Source organism: Bos mutus, chromosome 11 (assembly GCF_027580195.1).
Source record: "Bos mutus isolate GX-2022 chromosome 11, NWIPB_WYAK_1.1, whole genome shotgun sequence".
NCBI lineage: Eukaryota > Metazoa > Chordata > Mammalia > Artiodactyla > Bovidae > Bos > Bos mutus.
In genome coordinates, this window is record NC_091627.1 from 86,590,911 (window position 1) to 86,614,276 (window position 23,366).

Consider the following 23,366-nt stretch of genomic DNA (forward strand, 5'->3'; position numbering starts at 1 on the left):
GGGCCACACTAAGTTGGGCGGAAGAGGAGCAAGTTTTCTCATACTGCTGTATGGGATAAAGAGTTTTAACTTGATGTTATCAGCATGAGGGGAGCCGCTGCAGGTCCTTGTGAAAGGATAAATAGAAGGAACATGACATTTTAGGGTGATTTCTGAGCCAGCTACACTCACAGTGAACTAAAAGGTACACGGAGGTTAGAGACAGAAGTTTGGCACTGCCCTGCTTAGTCACTCAGTTGTGTCCGACTCTATGTGACCCCATGGACTGTAGCCCACCAGGCTCCTCTGTCCATGGGGATTCTCCAGGCGAGAATACTGGAGTTGGTAGCCATTCCCTTCTCTAGGGGATCTTCCCAACCCAGGGATCAAACCTGGGTCTCCTGCATTACAAGCAGATGCTTTACCATCTGAGCCACCAGGGAAGACCCAGAAGTCTGGCTAGGAAGTTGGTATAGTAGGCTTTGGTATAAGTGATGAACGTCTGGCTTAAGGTGAGGGGAGCAGGCATAGTAAAGACACCCGAAACACAGTTACGTACAACATAATAACAGTACCGTCCTCTGCAAATTCATCAGCAGCAGATTCATTAAGTTTCTCCACAGCTAGGCTCTGACAGAGGGAAGATTTTGATGGGCTTAGTATCCATTCATTTGTGGTGTTTTTTTTTTTTTTTTCCAGCAAAAAGGGGGACCAGAGCTATGCTTCTGCTTAACATTTGGTCATCCCAAAAGCTAACTAGGAATTTTTCCAATTTCCACAGAATAACCTGTTTTTGTTGTTAATGACATGGGGAGCAGCAGTAATCTAGAAATCCTGAAATCAGAAAACCACATCAGAAAATAACCCAGTCCTAGACAATTCACAAATGTCCAAAGTAGGCCCATCTTTGGGATGAGATCATCTTACTTTCTTTACTCATAGTTGTTATTTGTACTGAAGTTTTGGGAATTCTAGTTTTGAAGGAACACAACAAAATCAATTGATCCTTGAACAAAAAGGGAGATTGGAAGAATTTTACACTGTTTTTTTCATTGAAACTCACACTACCTGAAACTCTGATTTCATTTATATGCAATCATTACAAAATACGACAGAGAGGACAGATGAAGAAATGGTAATGACAGCTCAGGAGAACATCGCTGGGTTTCATTGGAAATGTATGGCTTGAGCATGAGGACAAAGCCAAGAGCATTTTTACTAAACTGTAGACTGAGTTCACAGATGTTATAGAATCACTTTTAAGTTAGAGTAATAATCTTTTCAAAATGCTTGTCTGCACAAGCTTTTAGAACTGTGATATGTCAGCCAAACATATACCAAATGAGACTTCATTTTTAAGGATAAACATAAGTCCTTCCTTGAGGTGTTGCATGAGTAGGATATTGCAGGCACTTTCATTTGATGCTCCGAGGATATGGAATTGGCATGAATGAGTGATTTTCAAATTTATCTAGTAGAAATGTCAAAACACTGACAGCAAGAATATCTTTCATACCCATGTAAAGAAAATAGCAGAAAAATGGCAAATTAAAAGCAATGAATTCAAATCAAAACTAATCAAAATAGAACTTAGCTATGAAACATTTCAGCCCCCTTCCTAAAAGTCTTAACCATCACAGAAAGAGTTATAAAGACTCAATGAAATCGTGTTTCAAGAGTCCTTCTTACCTCAAATATTTACTCCAGGGACTTCCCTGATGGCCCAGTGGTGAAGAATTTGCCTGCCAATGCAGGAGACACAGGTTCGATCCCTGGTCCAGAAATGAAGATCCCCTGCAGGGCAACTAAACCCTCACACCCTAGAGCCCGTGTTCCACAACAAGAGAAACCACTGCAATGAGAAGACCACGCAGCTCAACAGAGTTGCCCCTGCTACCTACAACCAGCGAAAGCCCACGCGCAGCAATGAAGCCTCAACCCAGCCAAAAATAAAACAGTAGTTTATCATAAGAAATATTTACTCTAAAGTTTAAAACCATCCTCAGATTTCTTTTAAATCATTCCTTTCTCAGTAGAAAATGTGTGCCACAGTTTAAAAACATCTTCCATCACATTAGTTCCTACATATTTCATATATTACCTCAAAAGGAAGAATTGAATCAGTGACTAACAGGGTCTAAGCTAAAAATGATAGAAATCAGTAAATATTTCTACAACTAGTTCAAAGTATAAATATTTTGTTCTGAAAGAATCTTTGTTTTTGCCTAAAGACTAATCTTATCTGTGTGTGTGGATATGTGCTTGGTCATGTCTGACTCTTTGTGACCCTATACACTGTAGCCCACCAGACTCCTCTGTTCATGGGATTCCCCAGGCAAGAATACTGGGGGTATTCCGGACCCAGGGATCAAAACTGGCTCTCCTGCACTGCAGGTGGATTCTTTACCATCTGAGCCACCAGGGAAGCCCAATATTGTCTAATAAACCTTAAATAAAGCAAAACTTTGCTGGCAGAAAACTTCAATTAGTCCCACTCCCTTCCAAAAAAAAAAAAAAAAGTGCTCTCTCTTTCCATCTGTCCCCCTAACTAGGCAGCACAGGGATGTCTGGTTCAAAAGTTTAACATGGTATTTTTATTCCCAGCACACCAAAGAATAACATCCTTTAGTGCTGTCTCAGAAGTCTTGGAGCACCATTCAAACATGTCAGGCTATTTCTTGAAGAACATGTGCTAAAACCCTGGAACTCAACCTCAAAGTCTGTCCTAAAACGCAGCCCAAATATTCAGGCCTTTCCAAACAAAATCAGTTTATGATTAAAATCTCACTAAGACCAGGCCTTTTATTTTGACAAGGAAAAAACACTTGAGGTATTTTCATATGGTCAGGTTTCCAAAAATAGCAGCTTTGGGTGCACATCATCTGGTAAGCTGGCAGCAGCATGATCCCAAACCTCCTCCAGGGAAAACCATGCAAAACCTGGAAAAGGAATCCTAATGTAGGTGAAGGGTCAACAGTGTAATTTCTAACAAGTACCTGCTTCTCCGTGCAGTGGAGAAATCAAGAGTGAAGGTTTGAATCTGGTGAACCTAGATTCAAACTCTACCAGGACCCAACCCTAGAATCTTCTCCCTTCCTAAACTGAAGTTGTGCTTTGACAGAAGAAAAAAACCGACCCTACTACAGGTACACAAAAGCTCACAGGTATTCCTTCCCCAAAATGGTTCCATGATCCAATGCTTACAAATAGCTTACAAATAGCTGTGAAAAGAAGAGAAGGGAAAGTCAAAGGAGAAAAGCCAAGATATACCTATTTGAATGCAGAGTTCCAAATAATACCAAGGAGAGATAAGAAAGCCTTCCTTGGGGATCAATGCAAAGTAATAGAGGAAAACAATAGGATGGGAAGGAGTAGAGATCTCTTCAAGAAAATTAAAGATATCAAGGAACATTTCATGCAAAATGGGCACAATGAAGGACAGAAATATGCTTGAGGCAGAAGATATTAAGAAGAGGTGGCAAGAATACACAGAAGAACTATACAAAAGAGATCTTCATGACCCAGATAATCATGAAGGTGTGATCACTCACCTAGAGCCAGACATCCTGGAATGCAAGGCCAAGTGGGTATTAGGAACAAATATGAACAAACTACAAACAAAGCTAGTGGAGGTGATGGAATTCCAGTTGAGCTATTTCAAATCCTAAAAGAGAATGCTGCGAAAGTGCTGCACTCAATATGCCAGCAAATTTGGGAAACTCAGCAGTGGCCACAGGACTGGAGGTCAGTTTTCATTCCAATCCCAAAGAAAGGCAATGCCAAAGAATGCTCAAACTACCACACAATTGCACTCATCTCACATGCTAGCAAAGTAATGCTCAAAATTCTACAAGCCAGACTTCAACATTACATGAACCATGAACTTCCAAATGTTCAAGCTGGATTTAGAAAAGGCAGAGGAACCAGAGATCAAATTGCCAACATCCATTGGATCATCAAAAAAGCAAGAGTTCCAGAAAAACATCTACTTCTGCTTTATTGACTATGCCACAGCCTTTGACTGTGTAGATCACAACAAACTGTGGAAAATTCTTCAAGAGATGGGAATACCAGACCACCAGACCTGACTCCTGAGAAATCTGTATGCAGGTCAAGAAGCAACAGTTAGAACTGGACATGGAACAACAGACTGGTTATAAATCAGGAAAGGAGTATGTCAACGCTGTATATTGTCACCTTGCTTATTTAACTTATATGCACAGTACATCATGAGAAATGCTGGACTGGATGAAGCCCAAGCAGGAATCAAGGTTGCCGGGAGTAATATCAATAACCTCAGATATGCAGATGACACCACCCTTATGGCAAAAAGCAAAGAAGAACTAAAGAGCCTCTTGATGAAAATGAAAGAGGAGAGTGAAAAGTTGGCTTAAACTCAACATTCAGAAAACTAGGATCATAGCATCTGGTCCCATCACTTCATGGCAAATAGATGGGGAAACAATGGACACAGTGACAGACTTTATTTTTTGGGGCTCCAAAATCACTGCAAATGGTGACTGCAGCCATGAAATTAAAAGACATTTGCTCCTTGGAAGAAAAGTTATAACCAACCTAGACATCATATTAAAAAGCAGAGACATTGCTTTGCCAACAAAGGTCTGTCTAGTCAAAAGTATGGTTTTTCCAGTAGTCATGTATGGATGTGAGAATTGGATTATAAAGAAAGCTGAGTTCTGAAGAATTGATGCTTTTGAACTGTGGTGTTGGAGAAGACTCTTGAGAGTCCCTTGGACTGCAAGGAGATCCAACCAGTCCATCCTAAAGGAAATCAGTCCTGAATATTCATTGGAAGGCCTGATGCTGAAGCTGAAACTCCAATACTTTGGTCACCTAATGTGAAGAACTGACTCATTTGAAAAGACCCTGATGCTGGGAAAGATTGAAGGTGGGAGGAGAAGCGGACAACAGAGGATGAGATGGTTGGATGGCATCACCGACTCTATGGACATGAGTTTGAGTAAGCTCCGGTAGTTGGTGAAGGACAGGGAAGCCTGGCGTGCTGCAGTCCATGGGGTCACAAAGAGTTGGACACCACTGAGCAACTATCTGAACTGAACTTATCCAATGCTTTCAGGAAACTCTGGGTCAAATGTTTTAAATGTTTCCTTTCTTGCAGGATTTCTCAGAGCCTTTAATATGTTAATATATGATGAAGATTGCTCATTTCCTAACTTCTTTGACCATGGGTGCTCTTGTACTGCCACACTTATTAACATCTCACTAAAGGATTTCACTGGCTTCCCAGGTGGCTCAGTGTTAAAGAATTCACTGTCAACGCAGGAGTCCACGGTTTGATCCCTCGGTCGGAAAGATCCTCTGGAGAAGGAAATGGCAATCCACTCCAGTATTGTTGTCTAGAAAATTCCATGGACAGAGGAGCCTGGCAAGGTATAGTCCATGGGGTCGCAAAGAGTGGGACATAACGGATCAAGTCCACAGAAAAAAATTTCACTAGATAGTGAAATCTTTTTTGAGTTTAGGAAGAATCTAACTATTTAACTATTCATCTATTTCACACAGGACCAACCCTAGAATGCTAAACAATGCCACACTTGTTCTCCTTCCTCTAGTTCACTTTCTCATGGTCCTAAATTTGAGGACTTCCCTGGTGACTCAACTGGTAAAGAATCCACCTGCAATGCGGGAGACCTGGGTTTGATCCCTGGGTTGGGAAGATTCCCTGGAGAAGGGAATAGCTACCCCCTCCAGTATTCTGGCCTGGAGAATTCCATGGACTGTATAGTCCATGGGGTCGAAAAGAGTCGGACACAATTGAGAGACTTTCACTTTCACTTTCAAACTTGAGGGATGTCTATTGTCCCTCCCCACAATCCCCTCTTCCCTACAGTGGTATTTAACTCAAAATCAGAGCCAGAGAAATTTCAACTGGCCCTTGAGGTCCTCTGCCCATAAGACTCTGGGGATCTTCCTGCAAGCAGCGTCCTGGATCTGCCAAAAGTTTCCCACATCTCCTGAGAGACAAACGTATAAGACATAGATAGTTGGAGCTAATGTAGTAACGAAGAAAATGGATATAATCACGTTTACTCTCATAAAATGGAAGCGATTATTTTTATTTTCACATCATTGTCAGCCCTTTTTATATATCACCATGCACAGACACTTAATAAATACTTTTTACTATTATAATGATTGAATCCACAAATCCATCTACATGAAACTGAATCCATAGTTTCAATCCAGCAATTAAATTTCTGAACCACAGAGATATGGAGTGACATGTCAAGTGGGAAGATGTGGGAGCAAAGAGAGGTGTTGAAGCAAGCAATTAAGTAAAAGAGTCTGCAGCCCAGATGCACTGGTTTCACAAGTTGAGATTTGCTCCTGCAGGGCCCAGAGCTGACATCATGGGAATGTATATCAAGACCAGCAAGGAGGTTATGTGGCTAAGAACCCCAAACCCGTCTAAAAAGCCCAAGTAAAAGTGTTCATTAGTGAACTAGTGCTGTCAGGTATAAGAAGACAAGAGAACATTCTAGATTAGCCAGAAATGTGAGCAATGACAAGGAAAGGGGGTCAAATATGAAAAGAAAGAATAGGAAGGAGTTAAAATGGCAGAGGTTATCCCAATTTGGTACCATCAGAATTTCTGCTCTCTGGAAAGATTTATGACGTTTGCATCTGTTTTTAAGAGTGACAGCTTCTGTGGGTCCCACACTTCCTGGAAAGAGTATCCTCAGGCCCTGTTGGTTTAAGATGGGACAACAAAACATTAGCAACCTCAAAGCACCAGCTGATGCTACCAACTCCAAGTCTATCTGGAGACCCCACTGAAAGGAAAAAGAGTCAGCATGACTTATGAAGCAGCTCTCAGGCTATCTACCCCAAGGAAGAGGAGACTCTAGAGAGAGAGGCACTTAATTCCCATTTATAGCTCCTCAGTTCAGTTCAGTTCAGTTCAGTCGCTCAGTCGTGTCCGACTCTTTGAGACCCCATGAATCGCAGCACGCCAGGCCTCCCTGTCCATCACCAACTCCCAGAGTTCACTCAAACTCACATCCATCGAGTCAGTGATGCCATACAGCCATCTCATCCTCTGTCATCCCCTTCTCCTCCTGCCCCCAATCCCTCCCAGCATCAGAGTCTTTTCCAATGTGTCAACTCTTCGCATGAGGTGGCCAAAGTACTAGAGTTTCAGCTTTAGCATCATTCCTTCCAAAGAACACCCAGGGCTGATAGCCCCTAGTCAACCTTAATTCAAAGTTGAAATTAGGGCAAACAATTCCCAGATATGACAACCTTTTGAAGGATGCAGTATTCTAGGGGCGGTAATTAATAAGAAAAGTTTGCTGCTTACTGCCTCTCGGAATTCGAAGCATTTTTATCTCTGGTCTTCAAGGTCACATCTGTAAGAAAAGAGGAGCAAGAGAGATAATGAAGTTGAAGGTGCCTTGAAACTGGCAATACAACACAGGAAAGGTCTGTTTAAGACAAGCCACATACAACCTTTATGATGTGTGTGTGTGCATGCTCACTGTCATGTCCGACTCTTCGAGAGCCTGCCAGGCTCCTGTGTCCATGAGATTTCCCAAGCAAGAATACTGGAGTGAGTTGCCATGCCCTCCTCTCAGGGATCTTCCCCACCCAGGGATTGAACCCGAGTCTCTTGTGTCTCCTGCCTTGCTGGCAGATTCTTTACCACCAGCACGACCTGGGAAGCCTGTAACCTTTATGATAGCTCTTACTATTGAGTGACTGCAGCCATCCTTAGGCAACCTAATAGACTCAATTCCCTCTCACATCCTCCAGAAATGCCAAAACCATCCTGCGTTTAATCAAAAGACCTATGTTTATTCAACATACTTAGCTCTAGAAAGATAATCCAGGGAACCCAATGCCTTCTTTACTCTGTGTAGCCACTTGCATTTTCTTACTTATGTTTTTACTTTCTATGTGTCCAATTTTATTTTCAATGATTGACCTGGATTTTAGGTTTTAATAGCCTAAATATCAGATTTTGTTAGTTCAGCTGTATAGTTAAAATGTTCTTACGCTTTTGCTCTTAATTAATGGATACCATTCAACAATGAAGGATTCTGTTTAATCTTTCTTTTTAAATGAGTTTTAAATTATTCTTTGTTTGCACACGGCCCAAGAGAAGCTTTTCTGGGGGGCTGGTAGACAAAGTGGTACAAGTTCACTTCCCTTAATAGACAAAGATTCCCTGTGATGGTAAAAGAAAGAATTTCCCCACCTGGTAGTTATTTAGGAAACTGATTTTTAACCTACTCACAGGATTTTTATACTTATATTAAATTCCACCTTTGTTAGTTTTGACCTGGTAATTCAGCCTGGACATCCATTTTTAAATGAAGGGTTTTTTTTTAAGACTTTCAAAAAAGTAAAGATATAAAAAGTCAAAAGAAGGTCTAGTCCTCTCTTTCCCAGACTCTAACGTGCCACAGCCAGAAAACACAGTTTTTTTATCTACTCCAAACTCAATTTGGAGGAATACCCTCAAAATCTGCCTTCTCAGCACTATGTATCCAGATATGATATTAGTCTGAAAATAACCCCAAAAAGCCAGATGCTGTTTTGACCGTCTACATGCTTCAGAGTTGATGGGGACATCAAATAGAGCCCAGCCCCCAAACACGCACACCTTGGCCTGTAGACTATAAAAATTTATTAGGTGAGCCCACTTTAGAGTATTGCTGAATTCTTTAGCTGGCAGTGATCTTGGTTTCCATCAGGGACAAGCTGCCTTAAAATAAGGCCCTTGAAAGGACTTACTCCAGACCCTCAGGGAAAGGAGCTGCCAAGTAATTTCAGGGGAGAATTCAGTTGCTCCGGAAACAGGTTTTGACAATGGCTCTGTGTGCCAAAGGGCTAAGCTCGTGAGGGCACCAGGTTCCCGCCCCTCAAGGATACTTGAGGCTCTGCTCTCCAAACAGATGACTTCATTCTGACAACAGGGCTTTTTCTTTTTTTTCCAAGAAGCTGCCAGTTCATACACATTATAAAGTAAATTCTCTCGTTGACACTGGAGTGGCAGGAACTACAAACACTGCTTTTTAAAAAGTGTGTGAGTTGGAAAAGATAAGCTGGAAAAGGAACAGAATTTCTCCCCAAAAGGATTTGTGGTAACCACGGAAATGAATCACCCAATCAGCAATCACTTTGTCAGCCCCAGTATTGATTAAGAAGGTATGTGGAGTTATGTGAAACGACTCTAGCTCAGGAAACTTTACCTCAGGCTCAGTAAGGTGCTTTAAAAACATGGGTCCCAGAAATATTGAAACCTTCTCTTCCCTTCACCCTTCAAGAAACCACATTTACTAAAAGAAGAAAAAGATAACCAGTCCCTATTCAACAGCTCACCAGTTTTTAACATCCCATGCCCGCATCTTCCAAGGGGCACCAGAGGACAGAGGTATGGGCACAGAGAAGTCTTTTACGCAATTATTCTTCTTTCACTGCTAACACTGAGGAGTAAGAGCAATCAACTTCTTCCCGGTTATGTTCAGCCTGAGTCCGCATAAGCCATGGCTGTAAACACACCTCAATAACATAGAGAAAATGAGAGTTTGGACATGGTAAGGCTACTTTATCACCCACCACCTTAAACCTTTGATTCCTTTCTCTACGTCAGAGGTTCTCAACTTTTTCTATAGAAGTCCAGATGGCATATATTTTAGGTTTTGCAGCCTGCATGTGATCCTCCTCCTCCCCTTCTTCTTCCTCCTTCTCCTCTTCTCCTTCTTTTTAAAACACTCACTGACTCGATGAACATGAGTTTGAGCAAGTTCCAGGAGCTGGTGATGGACAGGGAAGCCTGGTGTGCTGCAGTCCATGGGGTTGCAAAGAGTCAGACACAACTGAGTGACTGAACTGAACTGATAGTGTAAAAACCATTCTTAGCTTGCAGATTTGATTCATGGACCTTAATTTGTTGACCCCATTCTACATTACATCACAGAAGTTCTGACATATCAGAATGTAGGTCACTACTTAATCCAAGTTTCAGACGACCAAGCAAGCACACTTTCAGAACTACCTCAAGCTCGTTAAGCTAACACACTAAATCCAGAAGCTCTGGTGAATGCACCAATACCAACAAATTCAGCCTGACATCACATTATATTCCATTCTCCTCAGACTGAGACACTTGGAATTTATTCCCACACATGCTCCATACTCCCCAGGTTTCACATGATAAAAATTAACTAAATCATGCTATTCTTTTAGAATATATACTCTCTCTTCACAGGTCAGACTTATATCTGTACTCCCGTACATGGTGGGATCTGATTAGCTACGCACCTCAGATCAGATCAGATCAGATCATTCGCTCAGTCGTGTCCGACTCTTTGCGACCCCATGAATCACAGCACGCCAGGCCTCCCTGTCCATCACCAACTCCCAGAGTTCACTCAGACTCATGTTCATCGAGTCAGTGATGCCATCCAGCCATCTCATCCTCTGTCGTTCCCTTCTCCTCCTGCCCCCAATTCCTCCCAGCATCAGAGTCTTTTCCAATGAGTCAACTCTTCCCATGAGGTGGCCAAAGGACTGGAGTTTCAGCTTTAGCATCATTCCTTCCAAAGAAATCCCAGGGCTGATCTCCTTCAGAATGGGCTGGTTGGATCTCCTTGCAGTCCAAGGGACTCTCAAGAGTCTTCTCCAACACCAAAGTTCAAAAGCATCAATTCTTTGGCGCTCAGCCTTCTTCACAGTCCAACTCTCACATCCATACATGACCACAGGGAAAATCCATAGCCTTGACTAGACGAACTTTTGTTGGCAAAGTCATGTCTCTGCTTTTCAATATGCTATCTAGGTTGGTCATAACTTTCCTTCCAAGGAGTAAGGGTCTTTTAATTTCATGGCTGCAGTCACCATCTGCAGTGATTTTGGAGCCCAAAAAAAGAAAGTCTGACACTGTTTCCACTGTTTCCCCATCTATTTCCCATGAAGTGATGGGACCGGATGCCCCTAGGGGCCATGAAAACTGAGGCTGGATGGAACTGGCAGAATAAAATATTCTCACGGGACAACAGGGTCAGTTGAGATTAAATAGAGTTTTCAGGGAAGGGAGAGACCATCTCAGACTTGGGAGGAGGAGCTCATTTTGCCAGAAAGGAAGTTTCAGGGACATTTGAGAGGAATTCAGAAATTTCAACTTTTTCTGAGTCCATCCAGATTGTTCTCATTCCAAATCTCATAGTCCCACTCCTTCCCAATCAAGTTCCTAATTTTCATGTAAGAAATGTGGCAAGTCTGTGATTTGCATTGTAATTTTGCAACACACACAATTACATTTTGCATTTGGCTTTCAGTGATATTTGAAAATTAGGTGGCTCAGTGGTAAAGAATCTGCCTTCCAATGCAGGAGACACAGGAGATATGGATTCAATCCCTGGGTCAGGAAGATCCCCTGGAAAAGGAAATGACAACCCACTCCAATATTCTTGCCTGGGAAATCCCGTGGACAAAAAAGCCTGGCAGGCTACAGTCCATGGGGGTCACAAGAATTGGACACGACTTGGCAACTAAACCACCGCTACCACCACACCCAAGGTTCCTTCATAATCTGCAGTACCGCATCCACAGATTCAACCAACCAGGAACCGTGTAGTACTGTAGCACTTACTATTGAAAAAAATCCACGTATAAGTGGAACCATGTAGTTCAAAGTTCAAACTCATGCTATTCAAGGGCCAACTATGTTTTTCCTTGGAAAGGAACTTAGTGCTGTGTTCAAGGCCAAGAATTCAATACAAGAATTCCATCATTTGTTCTGTTTGATAGGACCTTTCTTATTAGAAACATTCTCTTCATCGAAGGAAGGAAAGAAAGAAGAAAGGGGGATGGGGGAAGTAAGGGAAATTACACCAAATATTTAAACAGAAAGGGCTTAATATAGGGAATTGGTTTCACAGGCATTGGAGGAATGAAAGAAAAAAGAAAAAACTAAAGATAACCTAAAGATGATAACGAAAGGAAGAATCTACAATGCTGAACTGATTCAGTTCAGTTCAGTCGTTCAGTCGTGTCCGACTCTTTGTGACCCCACAAATGCCAGGCCTCCCTGTCCATCACCAACTCCCAGAGCTTGCTCAAACTCATGTCCATTGAGTTGATGAAGCCATCCAACCATCCCATCCTCTGTCATCCCCTTCTCCTCCAGCCTTCAATCTTTCCCAGCATCAGGATCTTTTCCAATGAGTTGGTTCTTTGCATCAGGTGGCCAAAGTATTGGAGTTTCAGCTTCAGCATCAATCCTTCCAATGAATATTCAGGACTGATTTCCTTGTGATTAGGTGAAGAAAAAAAAAGGAAGTGGTTGGGATTATCAAAACCTAGAAACTCAGAAGAGGAATACTTGTTAAGCTGGCTAGGGCTTAGCCCTCTGAGGAGACAATATTTTCCGGCTGATGATAAAAACCTGAAAATCTCGGAGAAGGATGTCCATGGTCCTAGGAAAGGGGCAACATCTGGCTACCAACTGTATCTCTGAGCAGGTGAGATACAGCTGGTTCTGCCAAAACTAGAAGAAACCAAAGGCAATAGTAAACATCCAAAGTCAAGTCAACACTGACAAGACTAAATAAAAACAAGAAAGAAACCTTTATTCCTCTGCCCTCCCTTTCAGTCTTACGATAAAAATTAACAGGATGCACAGGAAGTCAGCTGGCAAGAGAGTCTGGATATGTGTTTGGCAGAATTCTAACTTCAGCCTCACAGGACAGAGTATAAGGTTGTGGGTTTGGGCCTCAGAGTCAATAAATAAATGATCGCCACCGATAGCAGTAAGTTTCTCAGTTCTTTCTGTTTAAAATGAACTGGGTGGCTTCTGTGATGACTTTCAACTTTTTATACCTTTCCTGTTCAACATTTTACAATCCCATTCCTCTCTGTCACACCGAGATCCACATTTCAGACAGAAGAACTGGGCCTACAAGTCTTATCCATATGACACCTATGAATGACCACAATTTAACTTGAATTTTCTTCCTTTTTAAAAATATTTATTTATTTATTTGACTGCCCCAGGGTTTTAGTTGCGGCTTATGGGATCTAGTTCCCTGACCAGGAATCAAACCCGGACCTCCTGCACTGGGAATGCAGAGTCTTAGCCATTGGAACACCAAGGAAGTCCCCTAACTTGAATTTTCTCACCTTGGTTCTCTTCTTGGTTTCAGCAGGTAGATATTAATACTCAGATCTGTTACCTCAACCATCAAAATGTGTTTCTTAAAATATTTGCTAAATATAATATACATATGTGTGTTATGGGTGTTAGTCACTCAGTCACGTCCGACTCTGCAACCCCATGGATGTAGCCCACCAGGCTCATCTATCCATGGGATTCTCCAGGCAAGAATACTGGAGTGAGTAGCCATTTCCTTCTGCAGAGGATCTTCCTGACCCAGGGATCAAACCCAGGTCTCCTGCATTACAGCCAGATTCTTCACCTTCTGAGCCACTAGGGAAGTCCAGACTATACATATAAATACCACAAAAAAGATAAAACAAGGCCAGAGGGGAGGGACAGGTTCATAGCATACCCTATGGAATAAGTCCTGGGATATTCAAAAAGCAAAATTATTGTATCTATAATATATAATATTACTGTGTAAAAAAACATATTAAGCTGAGGCATTATGTACCAGGCACTAAGTTATTTACATGTATTAATTCATCACACGCTTCTACCCTTTACAATGGAAATTAATATCCCTATATTACAAATGAGGGAATTGAGAAACTAGCTTTCATTAGTTTCATCTATATACGAACATTGTAAATATAATTTACACACCTATAGTGCATCTATATTTAAGTAAATAGGTATATGTATGTACATTTAACTTTCTAGGCCCACCCAGCTAAAGAACCCAACAGCTTGACAATGTTGCATTGTGTGATGGATATCAGACACAGAAAGAGCCTCTGGCCCTTTCTTTGGTCCATTTCCAGTGAAAACAGAGCGTAATGAGCTTGCTATAGACTCTGATTCCAGAACTTTTAGAGGCTGGAGATAGTGATGATCTGTCTGTGAGGCCTGTATGTTTATCATTTCTCAGAAGCCAGCTAGCAGACCAGGCCATCTGCCAGTACACGGTTAGCGCCTTTATGTCAACTGCTTTGTCAGCCAGGTACTGTGGCATTTCCTAAGTCATAGCTTAAAACATAAAACCACAATGCAAAGCCAAGATAGCAATAAGAGACCTTTCTACATACCACACACTAGTAGCTCTGTGAAAAGGCATGTGACACATTTTGTGTACCGTAATTGGTGTCCAGAGCAGTACAGCGCCTCTGATCTGATGTGTCTCTCCCCCATCTGTTTTGAATTTATATGCTGTAGACAAGAACAGAGTGGGTGAGAAAATGAAGGATATTTTGATATTTGTTCAGAGAAAATAAAGCCAAGTTTCCTCCAAACCATTTTGGTGTCCTGTTCAGTGGGCAAAGGACATATGAAATTAATTCATCTCTAAGAGTCTAGTTTTTCTTATTAGAAATTCTAAATTTCTAAAAATTAAGCTAAGAGGATTTTTTTTCAGTTAACCAGTCTTCAAATAAAACTGTATATGCCTACAAAGACTAATGGAAAAGGATTATTCCATTATCTTCAGATTCAATTTTATATTTCTAGTACATGATATAGTAACCGATACTTGCCTTCCCAATATAAAATACTTCTAGTACATGATATAGTAACTGGTACTCGCCTTCCCAATGTAAGCCATTCTTTTAAAGGACAAAATATATGAAACAATTCTTTTCAAACATGGGCTGCAGACCACCCAGGACTTGATTTGAGAAAGGAAGGAAACAAATTAAATAAATCCTTAAAAATAACCCTGGTTTCTACCTGGAGACTAGAGTATATAAAAGCAAAGCTCAGGGTCTCAATGAATTAAGGAGACAATATTAGAGTTTGGAGGTCAAAATACCAGGGAGGAGAGAGACATACACAGAGAAAGAACTCTAGAAGTCTGCATAGGTGGCCCCTTGAGTCTTTGACAAAATATCCATTTCTGTGTGAAGTGTCGTTAAGACACCACAAAACCAGGCGAAGAATAACTGCCAGTGAAAGAACAACGAATGAGTTGCTGTATGCTGAACAATTCCCAGAACTCATACAGGGCTGGGAGGCATCCAAGTTCTAACCAGTTGTGGTGGAGAAATCTCACTGAACAAGCAGGCCAGTTAGAAGAGACTCAGAAGTATTAGGGCTAAATTACATTAGGGTGAAGCCACTGCAGACCTTCACTAAAAAAACAAACCTCAAAAGAATCAAGATGATCTAAAAGAACTTAATTCTCTGGCCAAAAAAATTCAACACTTTTTTAAGAAGAAACCAAAATCCACTTAACAACATGACAATCACAATGTCCAGTGTCCTGTCAAAAATTATTAGCCCTACACAACATTGTAAATCAAAAACACTCCAATAAAAAATTCTCTTAAAAAAGTATTAGCCCTGCTAAGAAGTAGGAAAATGGGACCTGTAGTCAGAGCGGGGCTGGGGAATGACAGGGATGGTGGGGGGAGTAAGTCAGCAGAAACACACATAGTAATTACAGAGGTGATGGAATTCACAAAAGTTTTTAAAGTGATATTCTACATATGTTCAAAGATTTCAAAGAAAATACAAACAAAAGAAAGAAATTGAAGATATAAAAGAGAATCAAGTGGAATTTTTGCAGCTGAAAAATACATTATCTGAAATAAAAATTTATTGAATGAGATTAATAGCAGATTACACTAGAAAAGATCAGTGAATTTGGAGACATAAAAATAGAAATTATGAAATAATGGCCAAAATGTTTCAAAATTTAATGAAAAATATAAACCTTTAGATCACAATACAGCTTTCAGAGTATAAACACAAAGAAAAACACATTCAGGTACATCACATTTAAATTGTTGAAAGCTGGAAATAGAGAGAAAACTTTAAAAGTAGCCAGAGGGAAAAAACACACATTTAATATAGAAGAACAAAAATAAGAAAATCACTGACTTCATATCAGAAACAAAATGGCCAACTGAATGACATTTTTTAAAGAACTGAAAGGACGGGTAAAAAGTAAATCTAGGATTCTATATCCATCAAAAATATTTTTCAAAATAAAAATAAAATGAAAGCATTTTCAATGCAGGTTGAGAGAATTTATGATCAAGAGATACAAATTACAATAAATATGAAAGGGAGTTTTTCAGGTTGAAGGAAAATGATAACAGGAGGAAATTCAGATTTGCAAAAGGAACAAAGAATTCCAGAAATGCTGAGGATACAATTAAATACAAAACAGATTTTTACATTTTAAAAATTCTAAAAAAGTTAACATATGGTTCAAAACAAAAATGATAACAATGAATTGAGAGATCTATAATACACATAGAAGTTTTATAGTTTTAGCTTCTATTTCTAGATTTCAGCATCTATTCTAGGTCATTTGCTTTGTAGCATTGTAAGTTTTTAAAATATCCACCAATCTCTTTTTAAAAGCTTCCTAAGATCTTGGATCTATAGATTCGTTTTAAAATCTGAATCTATAGATAATTCAAAGAAATTGGATCTATTTACAAAATTGAGTCTTTTGACCCATGAACATAGATGTCTATTCATTTAGGGCTTTCAAATTTTGTCCAGTAATAGGAAAGTAGTTTTTATTTTAGAGGTCTTAGACATTTTTCTTAAATTTATGGGTAATTTATGTTTTTTGATACTACTGTGAATTACATTGTTTTCAGGTTTTATTTTGCAATTGTTCATTGGGCTAGTATACAGAATAGAAAAAAAATTTTTAATATTAATTTGCATCTTGCAACCTTGATATATTCACCTATTATAATAGTTTTTATCGTTGATTCTTCAAAATTTTCAATATGTTCAATATTTTCAATGTCATCTGCAAATAAAGCTTTACTTTTTCCTTTCCAATCTGTGTGCCTTCACTATCTTTTTATTGCTTTATTGAGCTGGCAAAGATCTCCATTACAATACTGAATGGAAGTGATGAGAATGTATATCCTTTCCTTATCCCCAGTATTAGGGGGTAAACATTCATCATTTTCTGTAGATGCCATTTAATTGGATTGAGGACTTTCCCTCTACGCCTAGTTTGCCAAGGAACTTAACAAATATATGTGCATGGTTACTGAATTTCTCCAATACTTTTTCTGCATTTATCAGGATGGTCATAGAGTTTTTCTCCTTGATTTTATTTGATACAATGTATTCCATTCATTGCTTTCTAAGGGCAACCAACTTGCTTTCCTGAGATAATTCTCATTTGGTCAGGATGTATTATCTTTTTATATACTGCCAGAAAAACATCTATTTCTGCTTTATTGACTATGCCAAAGCCTTTGACTGTGTGGATCACAATAAACTGTGGAAAATTCTGAAAGAGATGGGAATACCAGACAACCTGACCTGCCTCTTGAGAAACCTGTATGCAGGTCAGGAAGCAACAGTTAGAACTGGACATGGAACAACAGACTGGTTCCAAATAGAAAAAGGAGTACGTGAAGGCTGTATATTATCACCCTGCTTATTTAACTTATATGCAGAATACATCATGAGAAACACTGGACTGGAAGAAACACAAGCTGGAATCAAGATTGCCAGGAGAAATATCAATAACCTCAGATATGCAGATGACACCACCCTTATGGCAGAAAGTGAAGAGGAACTAAAAAGCCTCTTGATGAAAGTGAAAGTGGAGAGTGAAAAAGTTGGCTTAAAGCTCAACATTCAGAAAACGAAGATCATGGCATCCGGTCCCATCGCTTCATGGGAAATAGATGGGGAAACAGTGGAAACAATGTCAGACTTTATTTTGGGGGGCTCCAAAATCACTGCAGATGGTGATTGCAGCCATGAAATTAAAAGACGCTTACTCCTTGGAAGGAAAGTTATGGCCAACCTAGATAGCATATTGAAAAGCAGAGACATTACTTTGCCAACAAAGGTCCGTCTAGTCAAGGCTATGGTTTTTCCTGTGGTCATGTATGGAAGTGAGAGTTGGACTGTGAAGAAGGCTGAGGGCCAAAGAATTGATGCTTTTGAACTGTGGTGTTGGAGAAGACTCTTGAGAGTCCCTTGGACTGCAAGGAGATCCAACCAGTCCATTCTGAAGGAGATCAGCCCTGGAATTTCTTTGGAGGGAATGATGCTGAAGCTGAGATTCCAGTACTTTGGCCACCTCATGCGAAGAGTTGACTCATTGGAAGAGACTCTGATGCTGGGAGGGATTGGGGGCAGGAGGAGAAGGGGACGACAGAGGATGAGATGGCTGGATGGCATCACTGACTCGATGGACGTGAGTCTGAGTGAACTCCGGGAGTTGGTGATGGACAGGGAGGCGTGGCATGCTACGATTCATGGAGTCGTGAAGAGTCAGACGCGACTGAGGGACTGAACTGAACTAAACTGAACTCTATTTTGTAGTGTTTTATTAATGTTTATTGTAAATGTGTTAATAAAGGCTGTTGGTATAAATCAGTCCTGAATATTCATTTTGGTCACCTGATGCAAATGACTGACTCATTGTAAAAGACCTTGATGCTGAGAAAGATTGAAGGAGGAGAAGGGGACGACAGAGGGTGAGATGGTTGGATGGCATCACCGACTCAATGGACATGAGTTTGAGCAAGCTACAGGAGTTGGTGATGGACAGGGAAGCCTGGCGTACTGCAGTCCATGGGGCTACAAAGAGAGTCAGACACCACTGAACAACTGAACTGACTGACTGACTGATCGGTATATATTATCTTGCTCTGATTTTAGTATTAGGGTAATACTTCTCTCTTGCTCTGTTTTCTGAATAAGTTTGATATTATTTCTTCTTTAAACATACGCTAGAATTTTCCATTGACGGAGAAAGCAATGGCACCCCACTCCAGTACTCTTGCCTGGAAAATCCCATGGATGGAGGAGCCTGGTAGGCTGCAGTCCATGGGGTTGCTGAGAGTTGGACACGACTGAGCGACTTCACTTTCACTTTCACTTTTCATTTTTCATGCACTGGAGAAGGAAATGGCAACCCACTCCAGTGTTCTTGCCTGGAGAATCCCAGGGACAGGGGAGCCTGGTGGGCTGCCGTCTATGGGGTCCCACAGAGTCGAACACAACTGAAGCGACTTAGCAGCAGCAGCAGCAGCAGCAGAATTTACCACTGAAGCCACCCAGGCCTGGAAATTTCTTTGGAGAAAGTTTTTAAGTTTCAGATTTAATGTTGTTAAAAGAATTAGGGGTATTCAGATTTTCAATTTCTTTCTATGCCAGTTTTTGTCATTTATGCCTTTCAAAATATTTGTCTATTTCACCTAGGTTTTTCAATTTTTTTGTTATCAAGTAATATGCAACAGTGTATAATATTCTTTTATCTTTTTAATTTCTGTGGGATACATACTGATGTCATATAATTCCTCAGGTTGATAATTTGAATCTTTTCTCTGTGTTTCTTGATCAGTCTAGGTAGGTGTTCCAAAAAAGACAGCACTGATTTTATTAATGTTCTCTATTTTTAAAAGCATCTTAAAAGAACAAATATTTATTATCTCAGTCACTGTGGGTTAGGAATCTGGGAGTAGCTTAGCTGGTAGTTTTGTCTCAGATCACAGTATGAGGTTTTAGTAAAGACATTGACTAGGGCTTCAGTCATCTGGAAGTATACCTTCAGTTCTTCACCACCTGGGCCTCTTAACAATGTTGACAACTGAACTCCCCCAGACTGAGTGATAGAATTGGGAGTGAGGGGGACTTCTCTATTGCTTTTCTGTTTTCTATTTCATTGATTTCTGCTCCTTATTTTTCCTTTCTTCTATTTAGTTAGGGCTTAATTTAGCTTCTTGAGTAGGAAACTTAAATTATTGGTTTTAAAGCTTATTCTGTCTCATGTAAGCATATAGAGCTGTATCCCTTTAAACACTTCTATACAGTTTTATATATTGTGTGTGTATGTCTCATCATTCAGTGTAAATATTTTCAAATTTCCCTTGTGATTTCTTCTTTGACCCATGGCTTATATGAATGTTTTACAAAATTTCAAAAAATGTGGGAATCCTCAAGTCATATTTTTATTTTATTTATCTATAATTTATTTCCATTGTGATCAGAAAACATGCTTGCCAAGATTTCAGTTATTCAAAAAGTATTAAACATAGGTCAGCTTCCCCTGAATTGATCTATATGTCCAATGTAATTCCAATCAAATCCTAGGAAGCTTTTTAAAGAAATTAACAGGCTATTTTTAAAACAATAATATAATATAAAGGACCTAGAATAGTCAAAGAAATTTTGAAAGGGAATCACAAACTTGGAAAACTTAAACTATTTGAATTTGAGACTGTCTGTAAAGCTATAGAAATGGAGACAGTATGGCATTTACATAGGTATATAAAGAAATGGAACAGAATAGACAATTCAAAAATAGAACCAGACATTGTTGATTTTCAACAGAAGTGCAAAGGTAATTCAATTAGTAAAAGATAATGTTTCTAGAATAGTTCTAGAAAACTCAGATACCACATTTAAAACATAAAAATAAACCTTGGCCCTTACCTCACATCATACACAAAAAATTAACTTGAAATTGATCTAGAAAAATACATGAGAGGAAATCTTTGTGACCATGGGATAGGTAAAATATTTTTAGATAGAGCAAATAAGTACAAAACATAAAAGATGAAATTATAAATTAAACTTAAATTTATTTTTTTTTTTTTTTAAAAAAAAAGCGCGGTCGCCTCCTCGCCCTCTCCTCGGCCTCGGCGCCACCTCACTGCCGCGCGAGGGCCTCTGCGGGGACCTGCGAGCGAGCCTAAACTTAAATTTAAAATGTAAAACTCCTAGTCCAAAGATATCATTAAAGAATAAAGACAATCCACAGATGGGTAGAAAATATTCATCACACACATACTTAATGAAAGTGAAAGTGAAAGTCACTCAGTCATGTCTCTTTGCGGTCCATGAGTCTGACTCACAGACTGTATTGTTCATGGAATTCTCCAGGCCAGAATACTGGTGGGGGTAGCCTTTCCGTTCTCCAGGGGATCTTCCCAACCCAGGGATCGAACCCAGGTCTCCCACATTGCAGATGCATTATTTACCAGCTGAGCCACAGGGAAGCCCAGGAATACTGAGGTGGGCAGCCCATCCCTTCTCTAGAGGAGCTTCCCAACCCAGAAATTGAACTACGGTCTCCTATGTTGCAGGTGGATTCCTTACCAACTGAGCTATCAGGGAAGCCCATACATAATAAAGGTCTCATGTCAAGAAAATTTAAATAACTCTTACAATTTGGCAGGAAGAAGACAAAAAAATATTAAGAAGATTTTAACAACAGACACTTCACAAAAGAAGATATACAGGTGTCCAATAAATGCATGAAATAATGCTCAACATCTTTTATCATCAGGAAAATGTATATTTAAACCTATACACACCACTGAATTATCTAAAAATAAAGACTGACACCATCAAGTTTGGTGAGAATTTGAGGCTACTAGAACTCTCAGATATCATTGCTGGGCCTGCAAAATGGAACAACCACTTCGGAAAATAGAATATCAGTTATAAAGCTCAACATATGAACTTGCTATATGATCCAGAAATCCCACTGCTGGGTATTGATCCGAGAGAAATGAAAATGTATGACTCCACAAAAATTTGAACATGAATCATTAAAACAACTTCACTTATAATAGCTAAAAACGATAAACAATCAGAATGTCTACAAACTGGAAAATGGATAAACAAACTGCAGAATATACATACAATGGAATTCTGCTCAACAATAATGTTGATATACACAACAAAATAGATGAATCTCAAAAAATGCCAACAACAACAACAAAAAAATGCCAACAAAAGGTACACAGTGTAAGATTCCTTGATAATCTAGAACAGGCAAAACTAATCAATAGCAACAGAAAGCAGATCAATGGTTGCCAGGAGCCAAGACTGACAGGGATTTATGGCACAGGAACAAAGAACTTGGAGAGTAATAAAAAGTATTCTGTATCTTGATTGGAGTGGTTGTCACAATTGCATACATCAATCAAAATTTATTGAACTGTACACTTTAAATGTGTGCATTTTACTGAATACAAAGGATATCTCAATATAACTTATTTTATATACAAAAAGATAAGATTTCATAGAATGACCACTGTCTATTTTACCATTCAAAAGGGTATATGAGACTTTGGATCATAGGGACCTGTTTCCAGTTGGACTGTCCTTATGATTCTTTTGTCTTGAGCAGTGTTGCACCTACGACAAATTGTACTTTCCAAACACAGCAGCATCCCACAGATCATACTACATTATGACCTTGGTCTTTCTCCCATCAAAAACTGGGGTCTGCAAGGGGGAAGGGATAGTTATGGAGTTTGAGACTGACAGGTGCACACTGCTATATTTAAAATGGATAACCAACAGGGACCTACTTATAGCACAGGGAACTCAGCTCAAAGTTATGTGGCAGTCTGGCTTGAAGGGGAATTTGGGGGAGAATGGATACATGTATATGTATGGCCGAGTTGCTCTGCTGTGTACCTAAAACTATCACAGCATGGTTAATCAGCTATACTCTAATACAAAACAAAAAGTTTTTTTTTTTTTTTAAGTAGCATCTGTGTTGCCTCCCCTTAAGTACACTTGGGTTTGCTTAGAACCAACAGAAATGCAGCAGAAGTGACTCTGCATACCTTCCAAAGCTAAGTTAGAAAGGGTGACATAACTTCCCCCTGACTCACTGGAGCACTAGTCTTAGAAGCCTGGTTTACCATGTAACATGCCAGCTCTCTGAACCACCATGCTGTGAGGAGGCCCAAGTTATCCCAAGGAGAGACCACATAGAGACGCTTTGAGACCACCTGGAGAGAGAAAGAAAGATGCCCAGGCAAACCCTAGCTCCTACAGGCACCTGCTGTTCCAGCTCTAGTCATCACTTAACTACCATCCCTTGAGATGGATGATGCCAGAACCACCCATCATAGCCCTTCCCAAATTCTGACCGGCTGAAACTGAGGCATAATCTGAGGTGCAGAATAAGTAACCAGTACAACACCCAAGCAACACCACACTTGACACAGTGCTCAGAATCAATGAAAGGAGGGGGTGTTGTGTCATCCTTCTTTTTAATAACTCTAGAACTATTCCACTCTCTTCAGACCCACTGCTCCAATGTAGAAATCAGCACACCTTTGACATCAGAGACTGCCAAAACACACGCAGTGAGTGGCGCCCAGCTCTGCAAGAAGAGTGGCACTGAATTAATCACCAGTGAGACAGCCTGGCTCTTTCATAGGAGTGGTGACAGATAAACTGCTAAACCCACAAGCAAACACATTTCTCTTTTCTGCACCCTGGA

General features: G+C 40.0%; 1 long non-coding RNA gene and 1 other non-coding gene across 3 annotated transcripts in view; both read right to left on the reverse strand.

Moving 5' to 3' along the window:
• Positions 1-350: 350 nt before the first annotated feature.
• TRNAY-GUA (transfer RNA tyrosine (anticodon GUA)) lies at positions 351-422 on the reverse strand. Its single transcript has one exon. It is a non-coding gene; the product is annotated as a tRNA-Tyr (tRNA).
• A 5,682-nt stretch (positions 423-6,104) lies between these two features.
• LOC138990003 (uncharacterized) overlaps positions 6,105-23,366 on the reverse strand; it is a 77,866-nt gene continuing 60,604 nt past the window's right edge. Inside the window, exons 3-5 of one of the 2 annotated variants that reach the window (XR_011466193.1) lie at positions 14,212-14,332; positions 7,322-7,370; positions 6,105-6,707 (exon numbers count right to left, since the gene is read on the reverse strand). This is a non-coding gene — a long non-coding RNA (uncharacterized lncRNA). The remainder of the gene's footprint in view (positions 6,708-7,321; positions 7,371-14,211; positions 14,333-23,366) is intronic. The other variant, XR_011466194.1, reaches the window with a different exon arrangement.